Source organism: Meriones unguiculatus, chromosome 16 (assembly GCF_030254825.1).
Source record: "Meriones unguiculatus strain TT.TT164.6M chromosome 16, Bangor_MerUng_6.1, whole genome shotgun sequence".
Lineage (NCBI taxonomy): Eukaryota > Metazoa > Chordata > Mammalia > Rodentia > Muridae > Meriones > Meriones unguiculatus.
The window spans coordinates 2221846-2244928 of record NC_083363.1 but is presented as its reverse complement, the minus strand read 5'-3'; the positions used below and the strand labels follow the sequence as shown (position 1 = coordinate 2244928).

The 23083-nt window shown below is 48.7% G+C and overlaps 1 long non-coding RNA gene across 1 annotated transcript; it reads right to left on the bottom strand.

Annotated features, from left to right (window-relative positions):
* Positions 1-15747: 15747 nt before the first annotated feature.
* On the bottom strand, positions 15748-21580 carry LOC132648291 (uncharacterized). Its single transcript, XR_009586659.1, has 3 exons — positions 20038-21580; positions 19638-19747; positions 15748-17923 (listed from the first exon to the last, which is right to left on the bottom strand). It is a non-coding gene; the product is annotated as an uncharacterized LOC132648291 (long non-coding RNA).
* Between the last annotated feature and the right edge of the window lie 1503 nt (positions 21581-23083).

Sequence of the window (23083 nt, the reverse complement as noted above, 5' to 3'; positions counted from 1 at the left end):
CCAAGGAATAGCCTGAAGGAAACTCAGTAATATCTAACCATCACCCTACAATGGCTAATAGCTGAATACTTGGAATTTACCCAGGTGTCCTTTACATTAGGTTTGGCCCTCTGAACAAACAACCAATCACAGAACTGCCCTGCTGGAATTTTCCGAACCTGGCCTGTCACCCTAAATAAAAACCCCTCTCTCCCTGAGCTTGGGAAATCTACACTCATGAGCCACTGTAGCTGATGGTGTGGGCCCAAGGTTGAGCTTGTAATAAATGACCCTACTGTGTTTGCATGGCAATCAGCTGCTTGGTGGGGTTTGGGACCTGTGAGACTTGGGCATAAAATGAAAAACAGTTAGTCCTGACACCTGCCATGGAGAAGACTGGGGAGCTGGTGACAACCCAGTCCTCTGAGAGGAAGCCTTTCCTTTCCTTTCCACCCCATTCCCAGCTATGGTGCAGCAAACTCTACCAGAAATAAAGACCAGCCTGGCACAGTGACACATGCCTGTAATCCCAGGATTCTAGGAGGCAAAGATAGGTGAATCTCCAAATATTCAAGGCCAGCCTAGTCTACAAAGTGAGTCCAGGACAGCCAAGGCTATACAGAGAATCCCTGTCTTGAAATAAAAAAAAAAAAAAAGAGGAAAAAAAATAATAAGGAAACATAGACCCTTCCTTCCTCAGCACCTCGAGGAGAGCACAGTGTAGACAACATCACTCCAGTTCCCCATTATCACATACTGCCTGTGACCCCCCAAGACATGGAGCCTATGCCCAGCCCTGGCCTCAGGAGCAGCCTGACCTCTGTGCTTCTATCACTCCAGGACTGTGACTGGCTGACATCAGTCTTCAGAGACAAACATGTCAACAAGTAGGCTGAGGTGTCCACCACACATGCCTTGTCCTGCCTTTGATTGTTGGGTTCGTTCACACTTCAGGGCACAGCCCAGTCCCTGCCACGGTTGCACGTGTGACACAACACTCGGCAGGAGACACACAACTCACACACGCGCACGCACGCACACACGCACACGCACACACACAGTCCCACAGCATGGGTTTCTCACCACGGTCTCCCTCTTAATGAAGACACTGCTGGGCATAGGCAGGGTTGGAAAGAACATGAGTAAACCCTTGCCAGCCCCAGCTACCTGTTGTTTGGACAAGTGGGGTTGGGGGTTGGGGCTGCAGAGGGAGTCTAAAGGCCTGAGAAGGACAAACCCAGGGACCTCTGAGCTCTCTGCAGGTTCAGCCACCAGGGAGGTGATCTACTATGATGCACTGAACAAAATCTCATCTCTGGTTCCCTCTGAGGGCTCCCAGCTGCCTTCAAGGCCAACCTACCTGCTTCTCTTGGCTCCCAGCTTTGAAAGGCTGTGACTTCATGGGGAACAGCTCAGGGCCACAGCAAACCCCAAATCTTCCTCTAGACTTCAGCTCTGTTCAAAGATGCCCTCACATCCCTAAACTCTGCTCCCCCAAATGCTGGGCTCCAGTTCCCACACCTCCAGGATTCATGGTTCCTAGAACAACAGACAAGAAGCTGAGTCTGGCCCACGCTGTCCTGGCCTCTACTCAGACTTTGACACTTCCTGTTTCAGCAGAGCCCTCCAGCCAATGGAGCACCTTCAATTTCAACAACCTAAACTGAAAGTTAAAGTAATATGAGCAGGGTGTGTGTTCCCTCTGCATGCTACTCTCTATCAGGAAGAGATCAAAAATACACCTCACCACACCACCCCACACTCACCCTTAACCCCCACCCCCACCCCCACCCCCACACCTGCCATACCCACCATGCCCAATGGGGAGACTTCTGTGGTCTACACACACTATGGAAATGTTAACAGATGGTGGAGAGAAGAAAATGGAACCCTACTGGATCTCTTTAAACATCAGGAGCTGGGCTGCACACACCAGTCCTGTCAGAACTGCAAACAATGATGATGTCATGAGCCCTGGGCTCCAGTTACTAAGATGAGGGGAAGAGAGGTCTTCCAGGAACCCACCATCCCTGTCCTCCCACCCCTGCCTCAGCCCAGCCCCAGCTCCAGGCATCACACCCTCAGCAGGAGCCTGCAAGGGACCTTGGACTCCAGGGGCCTGGATATCACAAACCTTATCTCCTCCTGAGTGCCCAGCCTAAGCCTCCCTCCCACAGGATGGGGAAGGCAGTAACTAGGAACACAACAGACACAGACACTGAGGAGACCTGGCTGGGAGGTTCATTGTGTCCTCTCACACGGCATCTCGACCACAGCTGCACAAACAATGAGCACTGAAGGATCATGGGTGACTCTGCTCTGTAGACCCATGATCCTGAGCTCTGTAGACCCATGATCCTGATCTCTGTAGACCCATGATCCTGCTTCTTGTTTAGGGTGGTAAGTCTGACATCTCAGCAGTCAGGAGGTACAGGCAGGATGACCAGGAACCAAAGGCCATCCTCACTTCTCAGTGAGTTCAAAGTGTAAACTCAAGGTGGGCCTGAGTGAGGAGGCACACACCTTTAACACCAGCAATGGTGGAGCAGAGGGCTGTCAGTTTGAGTCCAGCCTGGTCTACATAGCAAGTTCCAGGCCAGCTCTGCAGTGGGCTCCTGACTCAGAGAGCAAAACAAAACCAACCAACAAACCAACAAAACGAAGCCGAGAAGAAAAGGGGTGACAGAAGCATGGTGATGAAGTAGGCTCTAAAAGCCTTAGCCACTGAGCCTGACAACCTGAGGTGGTTGCTGGACCCACAGAAAGGTGGAAGGAGAGAACTGACTCCACCATCTATGACCTCCACCTGTGCGCCATGACAGGGGCACACTGGTTCCCCCTTGACTGAACTCACTCCCAGCACACATATAAGAGAACTTGAAGCACCTCCTCTCTCTCTCTCTCTCTCTCTCTCTCTCTCTCTCTCTCTCTCTCTCCTGCCTTGTCCAAAGACGGTCTCTGTGACCCCTTCACCTAATAAACCTCCCATGTGGAACCAGTTGCGTGGCATGATTTGTGAACCCGCCATGTAACCCTTCTGCACAATTCCATCATTGGTGAGATTGGCCTGGAATAGGTATCTCCAGCGGCCACACAGTGTTTTGGTTGCCGGCACCCCACTGGGGCTGCTGGAAACCTATTACATTCCAAATCTTCCCAAGATCCACTTTCCGACAACTAGATCGCTATCTGCTCCATTCAGCACCGGCTGAATTGATGAGTTCCCCCCATTGGTCGGCATAAACGCTTCTCTGGGTAAGGGAAGATTAACTGTTGAGAGTCCAGCAACTTCCCAGTACCCTTTGAGGTGGAGGAAACCCCAACCACGGTCTTCACTGGCTACGGTTGACCCTTCTTGCCAACTTCCATTTAGGACTTCCCTTTCCCTTGGGAGAGCCCCCACGTGCACAGTTCCTTCTCCCCCCTCAGGCTCACAAAGAAAAATCCTAGTGCTAGGTGAACTGTGCTTCCTCAGGCAACTGTGCCCCTGATCTCTGGCCAAGAGCTGATGAGCTATTGGATCACGTAGGACCATATCTACTGAGTCTTCCCTTGCCTTTGGGACTCCTCTGGAAGGTCACTGACTTCTATCCTCCCAATGGGAAACGCCCAGATGTCTATTCCTCCAGCATCCCCACTGGGATGTCTTCTGGAGAATTTTAAAACATTACACATGGAGCCTGAATTAAAGGCCTCTAAGCTCATACACCTCTGTAATAAAACTTGGCCTACATATTCTTTAGATAAGGGCTCAGATTGGCCGATTAATGGCATATTAAATTCCAATATTTTATGAGATTTTCTTAATTACTGTCAGTGATCTGGTAAATGGAAAGAGGTACCTTATGTTCAAGCTTTCTCTCTTCTCTGCTCTAAACCTTCCATCTGCTCTTCCTGTCCTCCTACCCAACTTCTTCTAGCTATAAAGTCTCAACCTCAAGAGTTCTCTACCTTTGACCCTGCAGATGAACCTCCACCTCGTTGATCTCAACCCCCAGCTTCTCCAAAATCCTCACCCCCCCACTCCCCAGCAATAGGCTGTCCTAATCATCCTACTCTGGCACCCTCTTTCACCCCACCGACAACTATTAGCCCCCCTGCTACCCATTCTCGCTCTATAGCAAAGGCCTCTTCCTCTACTCAGCATAAGCCAGCGTCCTCTCTTCTCCTAGCTACCCTACCTACCAGTTGTGACACGTCACTTCCTTTACCAGCCTCTCAAGTGGACCCCCAAGTCTGGGATGTCCAAAACCCCTCTGTGGAGAGACACCATTCCCCTGTGGTCTTTCAGCTGTAGGATTCCATCTGCTATATTGCCCAGGCTCAGTACCACTTCCTCCTAAGATCCTCAAGGGACTTAAGCCCATTATTGCTGACCTTCTAAGAAAAACACTCCTTTTATCGTTTCTGGGAATGGCTGGTTTCTTACGGTCCTGGGTCCCCTCCTCTCTTCTCGCCCGCCCCTTATATGAGGCAGCCTTAGGCCCTTTGCATGAACCCCTTCTTAAGCCCATTACTAAGCCCTTTCAGGGGATCTAACAGGCTCTTCTTGAGGCCGCAGCCCTACATCTTCCAGACATTAGCCGTCCCTTCTCCCTCTATGTAACAGAAAAAGAGGGATATGCCCTTGGAGCCCTGGGTCACCAACTGGGACCCTCCTTTGCCCCTGTAGCATACCTATCCAAAAAATCAGACCTGACAATCCAGGGATGGGCCCCCTGTATTCATGCCCTGGCGGCTGCGGAGCTCCTTCTTCGAGAGTCAAAAAAACTAACTTTTGGGTCACCTATTACTGTCTTCTCTTCTCACAATCTGTCTCACCTTTTAACATATAAAGGTTTACAAACTTTACCTCCTTCCAGGGTCCTTTCCCTCCAGGTGGTGCTAATAGAAGAGTCTACGCTTACTTTCTAACCATGCCCACCTCTTACTATTTCAAGCCTTCTTCCTCGACCTAACTCTGACTGTTCCCCATCTCACTCTTGCACTGAAACTTTAGAGGAACTATTGCCCCACCCCTCACACATACAGGAGGGCACATTACCTCAGGCCGTATATACCTGGTATACAGATGGCAGCTCCTTTGTACATCAGGGAGCTCGAAAAGCAGGCTATGCCATAGTGTTGGATGCTGAGGTGGTTGAGGCACAAGCCCTCCCTGCCCAAACCACCAATCAATAAGCCAAACTAATAGCTCTTACCTGCACCTTCCAATTGGCCCAGGGACAATCCCTTAAAATCTATACAGACTCTAAATATGCCTTTCATATTCTTCTCTCCCATGCTGCTATCTGGAAAGAGCGTGGGTTACTTACAGCAAATGGAGGATCTGTAACCAATGCAGGCCAAATTATGGCCACGCTGGAAGCCTCCTGCCTTCCCACAGCCATCGGAATAGTCCACTGACGGTCCCACCAGACAGATGATTCCATAGTTTCCAAAGGAAATAACCAGGCTGATGAGGCAGCTAAGGCTGTGGCCCTTAAAGGCCTAGACTCATCCCACTCACCACAGAATATCCTTACACTACAACCCACATCTCCCCTGTCCTCTCCTGACACTCATCAGATCCTGTCCTATCTATACCAGCTCTTTCATCCTAACAGTCAAGCCTTGTCTAACTTTGTCAGGGCTCAGCTGCAGCCTACCCCTGAGGACTTGAGTAATAGTCCCGAAGACTATTACTGCCTCTTGTAAGATTTGCCAGACCTCAGATCCTAACTCAGGATATCATAGCCCCCTTTTCCCTACCCACCAGGCTAGAGGCTCCCTCCCTGGGACTGACTGGCAACTTGATTTTACCCACATGCCAGCAGCCAAATGTGCCCAGTACCTCCTGGTCTTGAGGGACACCTTCTCAGGATGGGTGGAGGTTTTCCCCACTACTAAAAAAGAGCTTAGAAAGTTTCTGATCTCCTTCTCCGTGAGATTATCCCACGTTTTGGAATCCCTACATCTCTCCACTCAGACAATGGTCCTGAGTTCACTTCTCAGGTTTCCCAGACCTTATCTAAAGCCTCTAACATTCCTTGGTATTTTCATATCCCATACCATCCCCAGTCTTCAGGAAAGACAGAACGAACTAACGGATCCTTAAAAAGTACTCTTGTTAAACTATCACAAGAGCTTCACCTCAATTGTGTAAAACTCCTCCCCCTGGCCCTTTTCAGGCTACGAGCTCTCCCCAAAAAACCTCTATCTATCTCACCTTTTGAGCTCATGTATGGGAGACCGGTCCTAACTCCTGGTTTTTCAGCTAAATCCTCTCCTCTCCCTGACCACCTGCTTACTCCCTTACTCTGTCATCTCCGTTTCCTTCTATGGGTCTTTACTGACCACTGTCTACCACAACCATACACTAACCCCTGTCCATCCCCTATTAACATTGGGAACCAGCTCCTTCTTTCCCCTCCAAAACAAAGTTCCCCATCCCTTTCTCCTAAATGTCAGGGCCCCTTCAAGGTGATTCTTGTGACCCCCACAGCTGCTAAGCTTGAGGGCTTCAGACTCTGACCTCGGCCTACAAGTTCCTTAATGTGACCCAACCGGGCCATTTTAAAGATTGCTGGTTGTTTAAAGATCCTGGGACCAACTCAGAATTACCCCTGACAGCTTCTGCGGTGACTCTGTTAAGTAACCTCACTTCACCATGTACTAACTGCCATGACTCTAATGTTGCCACAACCCCCTACCTTTTTCATATCACCCTCTTTGGCATGGCAAGACACTGTTTAAAGGCATCCAGGACACACTCTGTAGGAATGCTAAGTTCCTTAGAATGTAATCAAACTATAATCCTTGATACCTCATCTCAACCACAATGCCTTACTGCTAATAATACCTCAATTCTTTGTGGCACTCATGTCTACCATCATCTGCCTGCTGGTTGGCCAGGAGTTTGCAAGTTTGTGTTCCTCTTCCCCTAGCTGGGGGTAATAAATGAAAAAGAGCCCCTACCAATTCCAGTCGTGGACTCAATAGCTGCCCAGCAGGAGAAGAGGGCAATTCAAATCCTGCCCCACCTGGCTGTTGCAGGAATCATGGCAGCTGTCAGGACCAGGACAGCAGGACTAGCCACTTCCCTAACCTTGTATTATCAGCTTTCTTCCCAGTTCATCCAGGACCTCCAGCAAGAGGCTCAGACAATACTAACCCTCCAAGGACAGATTGACTCGCTGGCAACAGTAGTACTTCAAAACCGACGCGGATGGGATCTCCTCACAGCTAAAGAAGGTGGCCTTTGCATCTCCCTCCAGGAGGAATGCTGTTTTTATGTCAACCAGTTGGGTATAATAAAAGACAAAATCCAACAACTCCAGATTTACAAAAACAAAGGGAACAGCTTGAGGCCTCTAGCTCTTGGGCCTTTGAGAGCCCCATATGGAAACAGATTCTGCCCTTCCTCACACCTCTCCTGCTGTCTTTCTGCTTTTGCTTTTTGCACCCTGTTTAATTAACTTCCTCTCTACATTCCTTCAACAACAAATACAAAAATTCTCTAACCAAAACATTAATCAGTGAATCTTACAGGATTATCAACCTCTGCCCACAGAACCGGATGACAATGACCCTCCAATTGACTCTGATGGTGAGGACCAGCTATACCCTGAAAGTGACAATGCCCCTAATCAGCAGGAAGTAGCTTGAAGAGCAAAGGCCACCCCTATGCCCTCTCCATCATCACTTCTTCTTAGTTCCTCACTTTTTAACAAAAAAAAAAAGGGAGGAATGTTGGGATCCTTAAGCAGGCATCTCTACAGCCAGCCCCAAGAGTCCCGATGAACTGGTTATCAAGCATCAGAGAGGCCACCTGAAAGACCACCCGCTGACCACCAGAAACTACCTGTACATGCTCTGGGTCCCCATATAAGAGAACTCGAAGCTCCTCCTCCCTCTCTCTTTCTTTCCTGCCTCATCCAGAGACAGTCTTCTTCCCCTTCTCCTAATACCCCCCATGTGGAACCAGTTGCATCGTGTGATTTGTGAGCCTGCTGTATAACTCTTTTGCACAGTTCTATCAGTTACTCCCTCCTAAACCTCCAAGCCCGCATAGTTCCTACCATTCAGATTTTACCCGTTATACTTGCTTTTAGTGATATCTTAGGTCAGGTTCATTTCTCTACGTGGTTCCAAGACCTTTCCTCCAGCCTCTGCTCTCCCAACTTCTCTGCTGTCATTTCCCTCCTCCTCTGCCTCCCACTCCTCCCTCTCCTCTGGCTCCTCCCATCTCCCTCCTACTCCTTCCTTTCCATTGCTCAACAGTGTGGCTGGTTGTTTTATTTTGGCATGTTTACACAAAGTTGAGACAGGCGATGCTTAGAGTAAGTATCACAATGCAATCTCCCGATTGAAACCAGAGAGTGGGGGAAAGAAATAAGCATTTGAATGAACAAGGATAAGGTGTGCACATTCCAAAAGAACATTATACCAACATTTCCCCCTTTAAGTCCAATAAAAGGCTCCTTTTCTTTCAATACAATAATAATTATGGAATTATGAAAACTGTTAGGTAAGATCTACACGTGCAATGTCCAGTCTGTGTGTATTTAGCAACTTAGGAGAAAGTGTCTGATTATCCTATCTATCTTGACAAGTTTAAAGTTCTCTACCTAAATTAACTTTTGTCCTTATTGGTATTACCTATATGAAAGCATTTCTTAACTTCTAAACAACTTAAGCTTAAATGTAGCACTATAACAATTTGGTCTTCAACCCCACCAGAGACTTGAGAAGAAATAAAATTAGTTATTGGAGTAAATAGGAAGTGCATGTTAGCAGCTTCCAAAAAATAAAAAATTGACAGAGACAGTTTGCTGCCTGAACAGTCACCCATAACTCTTTAAAACTGTTGGAGCATTATCTTCAGCCTTCTGGCTCAGAATATTTGACAGACATAAATGTGAAGCAGGAACTATTTAAGACTTGCTTACCCTGTCTTGGCAGAGTTTGGTAGTCAATTTGTCCTGCATAAGTTTGCCCATTTTTGGCAGAATTTGTCAGTCATGAAGTGAGGGTATTTTTTTTTACCCAAGTGGCTTGTTTGCCACATTTGAAGCTATCTCTATATGGAGGTTCTTCCATGCTCATCATCTTCTTTGAGGTAGGTGGGGTGCTGCCTGGAGATGACCTGTCTCATTGTCAAATAATCTTTAAAATAATAAAGACATTTTAAAATGCCATATTCTGTAGGTCTCTGAAGTTTCTGAAGACTTACCTATCTTTATATAATCGATCTATCTACAAAATCATATCTATCTGTTACACCTATGATGTATACTCCTGTGGTAAATTAGACTAGTGTCTGACATGACTATGAGTTGATTAACTAGCAATTAACTTGCACTGCCTAATATCCTAACCAGTTTTTAATAGCAGTTTAAAAGTATTGGAAGTAACCTTGAAGTTGTATCAATACACTAAAGCTCATACCAGTGTATCAAAAATAGACTTAGCTTTGCATCACATGCAAAATCTTTTACCAAACTTAAAATTAACCTTATTTGAGAATAGCAAATAAAACCCTAAGTTGAGTAGATTCAGTAATCTACCTTTTGTCTTATTATTTCTGAAAGATATCCCTGTATTACCCTTTCTTTCTTTTCAACCCCTTTTCTCCTTATCTAAGAAAGAAAGATAGAAAAAAGAAAAAGGAAAAGAGAGAAATCCTGGGTATAAACTTGTTTGACTCTGAAAGACCATTAATAATTTATAAACATCTCCCATGACATTAAAAATTTGTAGCCATAGAAAATAACTAAAAACAGACCCAACCCCCTTTAAGGAAAATTGGATGTCGTTCTCATGGATTTCTTCTAGCTGACATTTTGGACACACAGAAATCCTGTTAGGGGAGCCCAAAGAAAATTAGGAAAAATTCATTATTTAAGCAAGCAATAACATTTGTGGTCCAGTCTTTGAATGTTGAGAATTTTCAGGCTTAATAAAAGTTCTCTTTGGAACAGTCTAAAATGCTGGACCAATTAAGATTAGTAGCTTTCTTCAAACTTCTTTTGGGAGCAGGTTTTGATGAGAAACAGCAATTGAAGCAGTTGAGGCAGGAACAAGCAGAATGTTGGAACATGCAAGATGCTGGAACAGATGTGTCAATGCCTCAGCATGCTGGAAGGGTGAATTCTGTCAGTTTTGATCCAGCATCTCTGTTGTTCAGTTTCTTTGTTTTGCAAACATATAATTTCTCACAAGCATTATATAGTCCTAAAATTATAAATGTATGAGATGTACAGGATGAAACTAAACTGTAAGCCAATTTTACCTATCCAATTAAAAGATTAGCATAATACATTTTTTGAGGATATTATAGCCAAGGATTTATTGGCCAAGTATTGTGGAAGCTTTGGATGGAGACATATTTTTATGTCTCAGTCAGTTTTAGAGTTGTTCCCATGTATAGGGATCAGCAAAATAAGGTACCATTATTATTGAACATACAATCATTATCATGTTGAAATCAAAGCAAGATTGGGGTCAAAATATCTTTTTTGGGCTCTTGGGTGCTTGTTGTCTTAGGCCATGTTGCTATCTATCTCCCGAGAGAAGGCCTCACTTTAAAGAGACAAGCTGGTTGCCTGAGCAATATAAAAGGTGTGTTTTAAGTAAACTTATTATATAAAGTCCTTTTTAATTTAGAATTTAAGCATACCCTAGGCATTTTGTACCTGTTTGGAGGTTTAGGCCTAGATTTTTATATATGTTGTAGCTATTTGTCCTATCCCCTTTTTATAGAATGGGCAATTAGGCCTTTGTAGCCAAACTTTATATAAACTCTCTTTTACCCTTAGCATTTAAGCTAGGCATCTTGTACCTGGGTTTTTACATTGGTTTTGGCTAGTCTTTGGCTTGCCCCCTTTTGATATGGACAGTTTTGTTTTTTAAACATATGAATTATAATTTTTTGAGTTTTTAGGACTTAACTAGGCTGGCATGTACTTTGCCATCTATAAGCCTTTCCTGTCTTTTTTGCATCAGGCACGACAAACATTTGTCCCCCATGAAAATGTTGAGAGACCAAAAGATTAAAAAATTGGCAGCTATTATTAATAGTTAAGGCCTGAACTAGGTGGGTGGAGAAGTCCAGTAATGCCCTGAGGGGAAGGACCGCCTTATTGTATTCTTTCTCCACCCACTAGAGATACAGTTGCTAGGAAACTGGCCCATCCCCTAAGGAGGGACACCAGGTCATTGATGGTTTGGGGACCTTCCTATAGCCAATCAATTCAAAATGTAGCATTTTGACCAATAGATGCTTTCCAGGCAGGAATCACCCCTGCCTTGGGCATGCTGGGAGGGACCAGAATCTTTAAATCACCCGACTAACCTGAGCCCAGGGCTCTTGGCTCTCACTGCTTTGGCAGTGGGGGGTGTGAGCCCAAGCTGCAGCTTGTAATTTACAATAAAAAGAACCTCATGTATTTACAGCAGAGTCTAGTTATTTCTGGTCTTTTGGGGTTCACGAACTGGGCAGAACAATGTATCACGTTCAAAAGGATAAGGCAGTTTCCAGAGCACTGTGATATTATCTCTCTTTACATAAACCTGAAATTGATGTGAATCCAACCTTTAGAGCAGTTAAGGACATAACAATTATTATTAAGAAAAAAGAATTTACATCGTAACCTTGAGGAAAATGTTGTCATTTTGAATCTTAGATTATCACTGCAAGTGGCTAAACAGCAGGAGTTGCCATCCTGGCTTTTATTATGTAAATTAGCTTGATCCAGAACTCAGAGATCTGCCTGTTTCTTTTTACTTTGTGCTGGGAATAAAGGCATGTGCCTTCACCAACTTGTTAAAAAAAAAATTTTTTTTTCAAATCAATATCATTGTAACTCAAAGCCTTTAAATGAAAATCAAGCAAAGAGACAAGAAAATTTTAAGTTTTGGGTCAGTTGTGCCAATTTATGCTGTATCAAGCAAAGCCCACTTGGTTATTCCTTGGAATTTAGTTGATGTTTCAGTGAGTTGGAAGACTCTTACCAGAAAGAGCTGACAAGTATCTTGCAGCCAGAGAGCTTTGAATTTTAGCCGTTATTAATCTAATTATTAGGAAGATTGCCCTTTCTAAACTCTGTAACTTAGTAGTCCAATCCTTGGCTTTTTCCCCATTTTCTCCTTGAAATTTCTCGCAGAAGAGCCATCACCATTAAACATATTGCAACCAGATCCATGACCATGACAGCCAAAACAAAGCCAAAAGGGACTAAAACACCCTCTGTCATGGCATTTTTAAATTTTAGATGCAGTTTTAGGCCAAGCTCTGTCTAGAGGTCTGTCTGCCTCTAGTTCCTTTCTTTCCCACCATGGCTGTTGAGCTGAGCCAGTTGAGCCAGCCACAGTATAAAGGAGCCAGGTTTGTGTACCCCTCAGTTAGACTGCAGCAGCAGCCAGGGTTGTTATGTTAAATCTCAGGTCTGCCCACAGGAGGCTGCCTTTTGCTCCAGAGCCTGTTTAAGAGTCTCTCTTAAAGAGACAGTAATTGACCTGGGAGTTTTTAGGTTTTAAGTTTGGGTTTTATCACTGGAAGCTTATTCCCCCACCAAATTATGATAAAGTATGATTTAAGGGGTGTGGATACTTTGATTAGTTGGGCACCATTTGTTGTATTTCGATAATATTTACTATTGATATATCTTTTAGTAAAGATGCAGTTAATCCTAAACAGCTGTATAAACAAATCACCACACAGAGACTGGGTTTATTTAGTTAACCTAGAACACAATGCTGGGCAATAGTTACTCCATCCTAAACCTCCAAGCCCGCATAGTTCCTACCATTCAGATTTTACCCGTTATACTTGCTTTTAATGATATCTTAGGTCCAGTCGATCTCTCCACGTGGTTCCAAGACCTTTCCTCCAGCCTCTCCTCTCCCAGTTTCTCTCCTGCTGCTTCTCCAACTCCTCTGCCTCCCACTCCTCCCTCTTCTCTGGCTCCTCCCATCTCCCTCCTACTCCTTCCTATCCATTGCTCACCATTGTGGCTGGTTGTTTTATTTTGGCATGTTTACACAAAGTTGAGACAGGTGATGCTTAGAGTAAGTATCACAATGCAATGTCCGGATTGAAACCGGAGAGTGGGATAGAGAAATCAGCATTTGAATGAACAAGGATAAGGTGTGCACATTCCAAAAGAACATTACACCAACAGTTTTTGTTTTTCAAGATAGGGTTTCTCTGTATAGTCCTGGCTGTCCTGGAACTCACTCTGTAGATGAGGATGGACTCAAACTCAAGATCCACCTGCCTTGCCTAGGATTAAAGTCATGAGCACCCACTGCCCAGCAAAGATCCACTTCTACTCCTTGTCTAGAGGTAGGAAGACAAACTTTTAACCCAGATCATTGCAGCTGGAAAATCCCACCTCTAATCTAGGCCACACCTTCTGCTGGAAACCTACATATACACAGGAAGAGGGAAGCTTTAGTCTTTGCTTGCCCTCACTCTAGCGGGAATCCACCCCTTCCCTGGCATTACAGCCTACTTGTCTGGATTCCAGTGTGTCCTGAAGACCAGCCACAACATCAGCCTCATGGATTGAACAAATACTGGATCCTTGAGCTTCCATTCATAGGCAGCCATTGTTGGATTAGCTGGACCACAGCCTGTAAGGCATTCTGATAATTCTCTCTCTCTCTCTCTCTCTCTCTCTCTCTCTCTCTCTCTCTGTGTGTGTGTGTGTGTGTGTGTGTGTCTCACCCTCTCCCTCTCAGTGTGTGTGTCTCTATCTGTCTCTGTCTCTGTCTCTGTCTCTCTCTCTCTCTCTCACACACACACACACACACACACACATTCTATAAGCTCTGTTTCCTTAGAGAACCCTGTTGAATACAGACATTAACAGCAGCAGACTTAAGAAGGGGACAACTAAGGAAGGTGCCCAGGGCAGAAACTCCTGGGAGCAGATACACTGGGTGCAAATTAATGGAGTAGGAAGATGAGAGTGGGCTGGAAGCTGGGGATGAAGAAAGAAACGAGCCAACAATGAGAAACTGCACACTCCAGTCACCCGGTGAGATCTGGGAGCCACCAAGCCTCGAGAGTCAAGGCTCCTGGGGCTGGAGAGACAGCTCAGTGGTGAAGAGGACCTCTGCCCTTGCAGACCCCCTGCAGCTCTCTAAGTGACCATGACTCCAGCTCCAGGGATCTGACACCCTCTGACACACACCCATGTGTGACAGTGTGACACTGGCAACGGTTAGAGCAGAGGATCCAGATACCCAGAGCCCACCTCAGGGCTTGAACTCCAGCATGTCACCTGTTGCTGCTGCAGTTGCTGCTGCTGGAAGCTGTGTGAATCCTAACTCTCAAGTGATGGAATGGTCACTAGCTGAAGCCTAGAGCAAATGCCAGGAGTGGCATAGGGCTATTGTCACCAGGACTCGGGAAGAAGAGACAAAAGGATGAAGAGCTGAGTTCAGGTCATCCTCCTCTACAGTGAGTCCACAGCCCTGTGCAGCCCAGAGATGGAGATTCTAATAGTCCTGGCATGCTGGACAGCCTGGGCCTCTCCTACCACAGAGCCTCCTGGAAGGAGTGGCCACAGACAAATACCCCAGCACGTGCTCACAGTCTCTTCATTCTGAACACCTTCTCCTTTGTTCCCATGGCTGTTTGGTGTGAGACTGTGACACATGGAGGCTTAGTGGTATAGAGAAACCTACCCAGGGCCCACAGAGACAAACACTGAGAGGAGTTAGGTGTGCCCCTAAAGCCAGGCGAGCTCAGCAGAGGAGCACCAGACTTCAGACGTCAGCACGGGGAGTGCTCCAGGGATCAGGGTGGACACTGGGGCACATTAGAACTTCTACCCAAGAGCCTTGCTCTTGCTTCTTTTCGTGTCTGTATTTCTTTTGTGCAATCTTCTACTGTGGTACATATCTGTGAAGTGTGACTTCTCAACATCTTACTGTGGGAGCGCTTTAAAGGGCCTGGAAGACCAGTACATCTCAGAGCAGGATGAGGGCCCGGCAGGACCCGGCAGGAGGCTGCACAAGGGTGTGTGAAATGCTAGGCCAGGGCTGGGGAGAAGGCTCAGATGCCAGCACTGCTCTTTCAGGGATCCAAGTTCAGGTCCCAGCAGCCTCGTTGGGAGGTTTCAACCCCTGTAACTCCAGCTTCAGGCGACCCTGTGCTCTCTCTGGTCCTCTGCTGGAAACTGCACGTGTGTGACATACACGCCCCAAGATGCACACACACACACATAAGTAAAACAAATATGTTTTCCTGTACTGTGTAACGTGTGTATGTTTATATACACATACACGCGCGCAGAAAGTCTCAACTGGGTTTCCTGGGCCTCTGCTGCCTCCTTGTGGCCAGAAGGCGACAGAGCATGCCCAGTTCCCAGCCAGACATGTGACCTTGGCTTCCCTGCTGCGCAGCTTGCCCAGGAACAGCACGACCGGGTCACGGTTTCAAGGAGACGTCCACTGGTGTCTGCTATCACTGCCCCTCCCACCGCGACTGGGAGAGTTGAAGGGCAGGACATTGGTGATCGGAGATCCTTTCCAGCAGATGGAGTCTCTTCCTGCCTAGAGCTGGGCTCCGGGGACAGAAGACCGCGTGTGCACCTCCAGCCTCACGGCCAATCAGCAGTAGCCAGGGACCACAGATTAATGTCAACCAAGCATGCCACGGAGAGCGGAGCGTGAAGAGACTGGACAGCCCAGTCAGGTAGTCAACGGCAAGGCCCACCACCCTGAGCTGTCGCGGCTAACTACAGCCTGCCCCTGCTTTGCCCAGGTCTTACGGCAAAGACCGCCAGTAACCGGACCACAAATGCAAGAGCAAAGAGCTTTATTAGAGCTTAAGCTCGGTATCTCCACCGTCACCAACGCAGCGGATCAGGGAGGAGAGCCCCCAGCAGCTGCACGGCAGGATTTTTACTGTGATTGTCCTCAGGCTGTTCCTTGGACAGGGAATTTTATGACCTTGTTCCTGGAACTGATGACTTTTGGGGGGAGGGGGCAGGCCTGGTCCTCTCAAACCCACCCGCACCACACATCACAGTCCCTCTCACTGAGCCTGCTCCTCCTCCCACACACGTCCTGGGCATTCCCCACCCCTACCCATGACCTGCTATCCACTGTGCTGCGCCCTGTGATCTCCCACTGCCTGGGCATCCCCCACCCCTACCCATGACCTGCTATCCACTGTGCTGCACCCTGTGATCTCCCACTGCCACCTGTCCTGTCTTTTTTTCCTTCACAATTTATTCATTAAACGTCCCAATTGACTTCACCTCCCTCAACTCTCCCAAGTCCCACCCTCCCTCCCTCTTCCCTCATCCCCTTCCCCTAGTCCACTGAAAGGGAGAGTCCATTATAGCCATCTGCCCATAGCTTAAGTCTCATCAGGACTGCCTGAATCCTCTTCCTCCGTAGCCTGGCAGGGCTGCACCATCAGGGGCGAGTGATCAGAGAGCAGTAAACTGAGTTCACAATAGAGGCAGCCCCTGCTCCCCTCCCTCAGAGATCCACATGGAGACTGAGCTGCCAGTCGGCTACATCCTAGCAAAGGATTTAGGTCCTCTCCATGCATGGTCCTCTGTTGGTGCATCGCTCTCTGCAGGACCCCCTGCTCAGATCTTTTAGTCTCCTTGTAGGGCTCCTGTCCCCTCCATGTGCCTCTCTTCCCACTCCTCTCTGCTTCTGTAAGAACACCTGTCCTGTCTTAATCCCCAGCCCCCTGCCCCAAGTCCCTGAACCACGGCCTCAGCTGCCAAGAGCTTGCTCCCTCCAGCACTCTGGGGCCACAGCCCCCTACCCTCAGCAAGTGCTTGGGAAGTTTCCACAGAGTGGAGGATGGGCAAGCTATGCAGATATGCCAGCCCTTTGGGTCCCTGGGGGTTGAAACTTGAAGACATTTACTGAGGGCCAAGCTGTTCCGGGGTTTGTTTGCTGCTTATTTTATTCACCCTGTCAGTCCTGCTGACAAAGGCATAAATGCTTATAAATGTTTCCAACTTATGATTGTTGTCATATATTTTAATTCCTTCCTCGTAGGAGACACCAGTAAATTTATTCTCCATTCACAAAAAAATAAATAAATAACTCCTTTGTAGGACCTTCAACTTTCACCTATTTATGTGATTATTTCTAAATTTAAAACAGATTTCACAATCAAGCCATGACCTTGCATGTCCAATAAAGACTGTGCAACTCTGTTCTTAGGGTGTGACAAATCCTCCTGGGAAAGTGATAACCCCAAAAGCTTCCCAACCAGGGGCTCCTGGGACAGTAACGATACCCACCCAGTACCTTAGGGACTGGCTCACCCATCTCTTCCAACCCCTCACTCCACACATACTCCCCAACCGAGGCTAGCCTCACGCATGACAAGGGGCTGCCTTGCTCACTGACTGCGGGAGGGGCGGTGGTCATACTCCAGTTGGGGGACACTCCATCCCACCCGGATCCCAGCCCTGGAGAATGGGGCATTTCCCTTAAGCAGCCTGCCTCCTAGGACAGACTTTGCAGAAGACATCCACGTTGTCAAAGGTAAACCCGCCTGGATTCTCCGCTGATATGTCGGAAGCAGGTTCTCCTCGGTGGCTGCTGGCAGTGGCGCGCAGCTGAGCTTGGATCCCTTGTATGCAGAGGCCACGGAGCAAGCAGGGTGCGATGCTCAGGTGACTGGATGCCGAATCCCAGAGGACACACACCTCTCTCTGGGAGAGTCTGTGAGGGAGGGTCCAAGGATATGAAACAGAGACGGGTAGAGCCTCGCTGAAGGTGGTCAGCCCCGTCCCCTGGGCCAGGGCAACCAGCTGAATAAACCAGGAAGCGAGCCAAGCCTCAGCATCCATCATGCTTCCTGACTGGCTAGGATGTGACCAGCAGCTCGCGCTCCTGCTGCCTGCCCTCTTTGCCACGACAGACTGTGCTCTCCTCAGACCTTGACCTGCCTTCAGTTCCTTTTCTTGGACATCTGGTTAGAGTGGGAAAAACAACTGACTTGCAGAGGCTCAGGGGGGCTCTGACGTGGGAAGCAGAGGGCAGGGGCTGCTCGGGGGAGAAGCACCTGGGCAGGCGGTGCTGGCTGGTTTGAGCAGCTCCCCCCCACACCCACACACACAGGCTGGGACACAGAGGCATGCCTCTCTGATGACTGCTTGCTTGCCCATGATCTTGGGTCTCAGAGGGGTATTTCTGAATTGACACATGCATTTGCAAGGAGGACCTGTCTCAGCCCTGTGTCCGGGATCTGACGAGTGGCATATCCCGACAACCTTGAGCTTCCCACGTCTACACCTGGTCATCTGAGGGACACGGGCTTTCGCCGCCATGTCAACCGAGCATCTCAGGGCTGCGTCCAAACACGGCCCTGTACGACCCCCCAAAGCTCCTTTACACCAGCGCATTATCTTCTTCTAACAGGCCGAGAGAAGAGGGTCTGAAACTCCCCACTCACAGCCCATTTTACTCCTAAGAAGCTACACCACTGAGAGAACAGAAGTACAGAAAACAGGCATGTTTCCCCAGTCCAGTTATCGACTGTTGGTGTGTCAAAGGTTTTAAAACAGTCCTTTGGCATAATCTTATTTCATTATTAAAGGCAAGGCCTAGCAGCCTGGCTTGTGCTGCTTAATCTCATCTTGAGATTTTTTTTTCAGCATGCAGTGCCCACAGGCGCCAGAAGAGGGCGTCAAGTCCCGTAAAACTGGAGTTTCAGATGATTGTGAGCCCAACCTGAGCCCTACACTGTCCCACGGAAGAGCTGGCACTGGACGGTTCAGTCCCGCAGCCACTGAGGAGGGAGTATAACTCAAGGGTGGAGACTTTTGCTCTGGGCAACGCCCGGAACTCTACTCCCAGCGCTGAAACAAGCAAGCAAGCAAAGGCTGAGGTAGAACGCTCACCTCACAAGCACAAGATCGTAGGTTCAAACCTCAGCCCTGCAAAAACCAGGACTGGTGTCACACACCTGTAATTCCATGATTCGGGGAGGATAAAGAGAATCTGAAACACAGGTCATCCTAGGCTACTTGGTGAGTTAAAGGCCAGCCTGGGTTACGTGAGCCCCTGTCTCGAAAGTAAGTTAAAGGAAGCTGGAGAGGTGGCTCAGAGTGCTGGCTGCTCTCCCAGAGAACCTATGTTCAGTCCCCAGAACCCACACTGCGACTCACAACCATTTGTAACTCCGATCTCAGGAGTGACTGCCCTCCTCTGGCCTCTTTGGGTACTAGACGTTCAAGTGGCACACAGACATACATGCAGGCAAAACACCCGTACACATAAAATTAAATTCAAAAAATTAATGCTGGACCACGGTGACACACGCCTTTAATCCCAGCACTCAGGGAGGCGGAGGCAGGCAGATTTCTGTGAGTTCAAGGCCAGCCTGGTCTATGAAGAGAGTCCAAGACAGAGAAATCCTGTCTTGAAAAACAAAACACAACAACAACAAAAATTAATGTAGAATTGAGTAAGTGTGGGCTGGAAATGTGGCTCAGCTAGAAGGCTTTCCCGTGCACACAAAGCCTCAGGTTCCATCCCCAGCACCTCAGAACCCAAGTTGTGCAGGCCTGGAATCCCACTGACTGGGAGGCAGAGGCAGGAGGATGATTCAGGAACATCCTTGAATACTTAACAAGTCAGATGAGATACAAGAGAACCTGTGACAAATAAATTAAAATTCAAACCTTGGGCTCCCCGCTCTGTAGTCTTTCTTCAAAATCAGCACTGACAGGAAACCCTTCCATTCCCTGGGCAGAAAGGTTCCCTGGGCAGCAGCGGGGCCGGCCTCCTGGCCCTGCAGGAACGGATACGGAAATGCCAGGGTTTGTCTCCTGCCACTTCCTTTTCTGCTTACCACAGACTAGAATGGGCTTCTCTAAAGAACCCCGATGACATCTGATGCATTGAAAATACTTCAGCAGAATTCCTGGGACGAAGAGGGGGCTGCGGGAGTGGTCGGGGAGCCTCGAGAAACTTGCTTTGTTGGGAAGTAACCCTCCACCCCACCCCCACTCCTCCCACCCCCACCCCTTCCCCCTCCCCCCTCCCCCCTCAAGAAGGCCCTAAGTGGGAGGTAAGGCTTACAGTGTAACACTAATGCTTGAGAGGTAAAATCAGAGTCAGGAGGGCCATGAGTTCAAGGTCACACTCCACTATGTAGGGAATTTGAGGACAGCCTGGGCTACAGGAGACCCTGTCAAAAGAAGAGAAAGGAAATAGTCCAGAGATGTGAGGAGGGGCTGGAGAGGTGTGGACAGCAAGAGGGTGAGGGGCGCCTGGTCCCTGGGCACCACATCCTCCTGGTATATTCCATGGAGCAGGACGAGCTCAGTGGGGAACGTCCCTCACATGCCACAGCACAGACAAGCTCAAAAGCCAACTAGACAGAAATCCTTGTTGGGGCCAAACAAGAGGGCCCGGTTCCCTCTTCCTCCCCTCCCAACAGAACTGGGCTTGTTTGCTCTAAGATTTATGTTTACAGGTCTGGTGGGCCTGCAGGGGCCAGCAGAGACTGTCTGATCCCCGGGAGTTATCAGCCACAGGATACAGACGTGGGAACCAAACCCAGGTCCTCTAGAAGAACAGCCAGTGCTCTGAAGCACTGAGCCGTCTCTCCGACCCCAGAGCTGCACTTTACAGTTTGTTGTTTTGTTTTCAATCATTCAGACCCCAGATCATTCAGATCCTTGGAAAAGTTGATCAACCAGATCACGAGGAAGATAAGATAAAATAAAATGTATGACCTGGGAGTTTAAATAATAATAATAACAATAAAATAACAATAAATAAATAATGACATGATTATTATTATATAAGAAAAAATAAACAGAAAACTGAGGGTCAGGAAGCTCCACAAAGGGCTTCTGATTTGGGAACAGGGTGGTAGCAAAGGGCGTTTGAAAAGGGCGGGCTACGGGGCTAGAGAGAGGGCTCAGAGGTTAAAGAACTGGCTGCTCTTCTAGAGGTCCTGAGTTCAAGCCCCAGCAAGCACATCCTACATTGCTATCTGCTGCCCCCTTTGGCCTGCAGGGGACATGCAGGCAGAACACTGTGTAGGTAATAATAGTGGAGGAGGAGGAGGAGGAAGGAAAGGGGAGACTGAGGCAGCAAACAGGCTGCACGGCGCTCATGGCAGGAACGCTGTTCCTCTTCAGGCGGGAAGCGAACCGTGATGGGTAGGGAGGCGGTGGTTTTGCATCACTCCTTCGGGAAGCGCTCAGGGAGCCGTGAGAGGGCGCGGCGGCCCGGAGCAGCACAGGCAGCCCGGGCAGGAGCCGGCGTCGCAGGCTGACACGCGCCCCGAGCGGCCCCCACGCTGCCCGCCGCCCCCACACTCCCGGTTCCCCTTCCGCCGCCCCACTTCCCGGTCTCCACCACCGTTTCTCCTTTCTCACGCGGGCCCCTTCCTGGGCGACGTGAAGCTGGCAGCAGCGCGGGGTCTCTTCCCACCAGGCCGCTGTGGTTCTGCCGGAACCCAGGTGTCGCTTCCTGGTTTCCCTTAGCAGCACCGGAAGCCCAGACCAGCCCCACACCAGCAAACCCAACGAGGGAAAGCGGGGACTGTGCCCTCTGGATCTTCCCAGGCCTCAGCCGCCTCCTCAGCCAGGGAAGGTTATGGGAAAATGACCCGTCAAGAGGACAATGGGCTGAAAGCACAGGCGGGAAATGCGCAGAAGAAACAGGAACGCCGTCACACGTGAAAATAATGTTAACCCTTATTGACAACACGGGGCAGTCAGTTGTCTGGGGGCTAAACAACTGTTTGTTTTGAGATGGAGTCTTCTCAGGCTGGCCTTGAACTCCAGTCCTCCTGTCTTAACCTCCCAAATGCTGGCATTCCGGGTGCCTGGCCCACACCTCGCCCAGCTGCAACCTTAGAGCAACCGTGAGATAAGGCCGCAGACTGGACTAGACAGTCCCGCCCTGTCTCCTGGCCGCTGACGGCCAAGCCCTCGCCGCCGAGGCCACGTGGTCATCTGTTGGCTCGGGAGTTTTGCTCCCAGTTAGCCTAGGAAAGTGGGCTGGAGAGATGGCTCAGCAGTTAAGAGCACTGCTCTTCCAGAAGTCCTGAGTTCACGTCCCAGCGAGCACACAACCATCTTAGTGAGATCTGCTGCCCCCTTCTGGTGTGCATGAAAACGGAGTCATATACATAAAATAAATAAATAATTTGACCTAACACCCTCCTTAGGGGCAATCGTTTAAGAATGACGGGGGCTGAGGCTACAGCGGAGCTCGGTATTGGGGTTCATGCTTATCACCTATGAAACCCTTAAACATCGGACTCAAAGTTTAGGACCAACATACAAGGCTACGGGTGTGGCTGCAGGTGTGACTACGGCATGCACAAAGCTTGGTGTAAATGGGGGCGACGGCTCACACCTGCAGCCCCAGCAGTTATGAGACGGCAGCAGGAGCAGCAGGAGTTCAAGGCCATCCTCTCCTACGGAGCAAGTTCAAGGCCAGACGGGGCTGCCCTGGTGGGTTGGGGCAGGAGGGCACAGTGTTCCTGTCAGGCAGTTCAGCACTGCAGACAGCACCAGGATTCCTCAAAGCTGAGCTGTCTGCCTCTGTGGGACACCCCGGGCTCCCTTCCCAGCGCGACAGACTCCGAAGCTGTACCAGGTCCTCAGGAAGAGAGTGAAGCCAGGCATTACCGGGCACGCCGTAATCCCAGCACTTAGGATGCTGAGGCAGGAAGAATTGTGAGTTGGAGGCTAGCCTCCACTACATGGTGAGTTCCAGGCCAGCCTGGGCTACAGAATAAGACCTTGTCCAAAGATTTTGTTTGTTTGTTTGGGTTATTTTACTTTAACAAAAATAAAAGAAGATAGAATGAAATTTTCAGGGCAATGAATTCCCTTTGTGAATGTCTTTTTTTATATATGATTGAATTTTATGTCTTGACTGACATCCTGACTGTATCCCAGCATCCTTTACGGAGGAGGGAGGCAGAGGTGGGTGAAATACACTGTCCCCCAACTCTAACAGCAGCTCAGCAGGCTCTGGGTGTGGCTCATGGTGACAGGGCCTGTATGTGGAACATACAGGTTCCATCTCTTCCCGGGGGGTGGAGGGAAGCCTCGTGTCCATTCCCCAGGAAGGTGTTAGGCATAGAGTCACGCGCCTA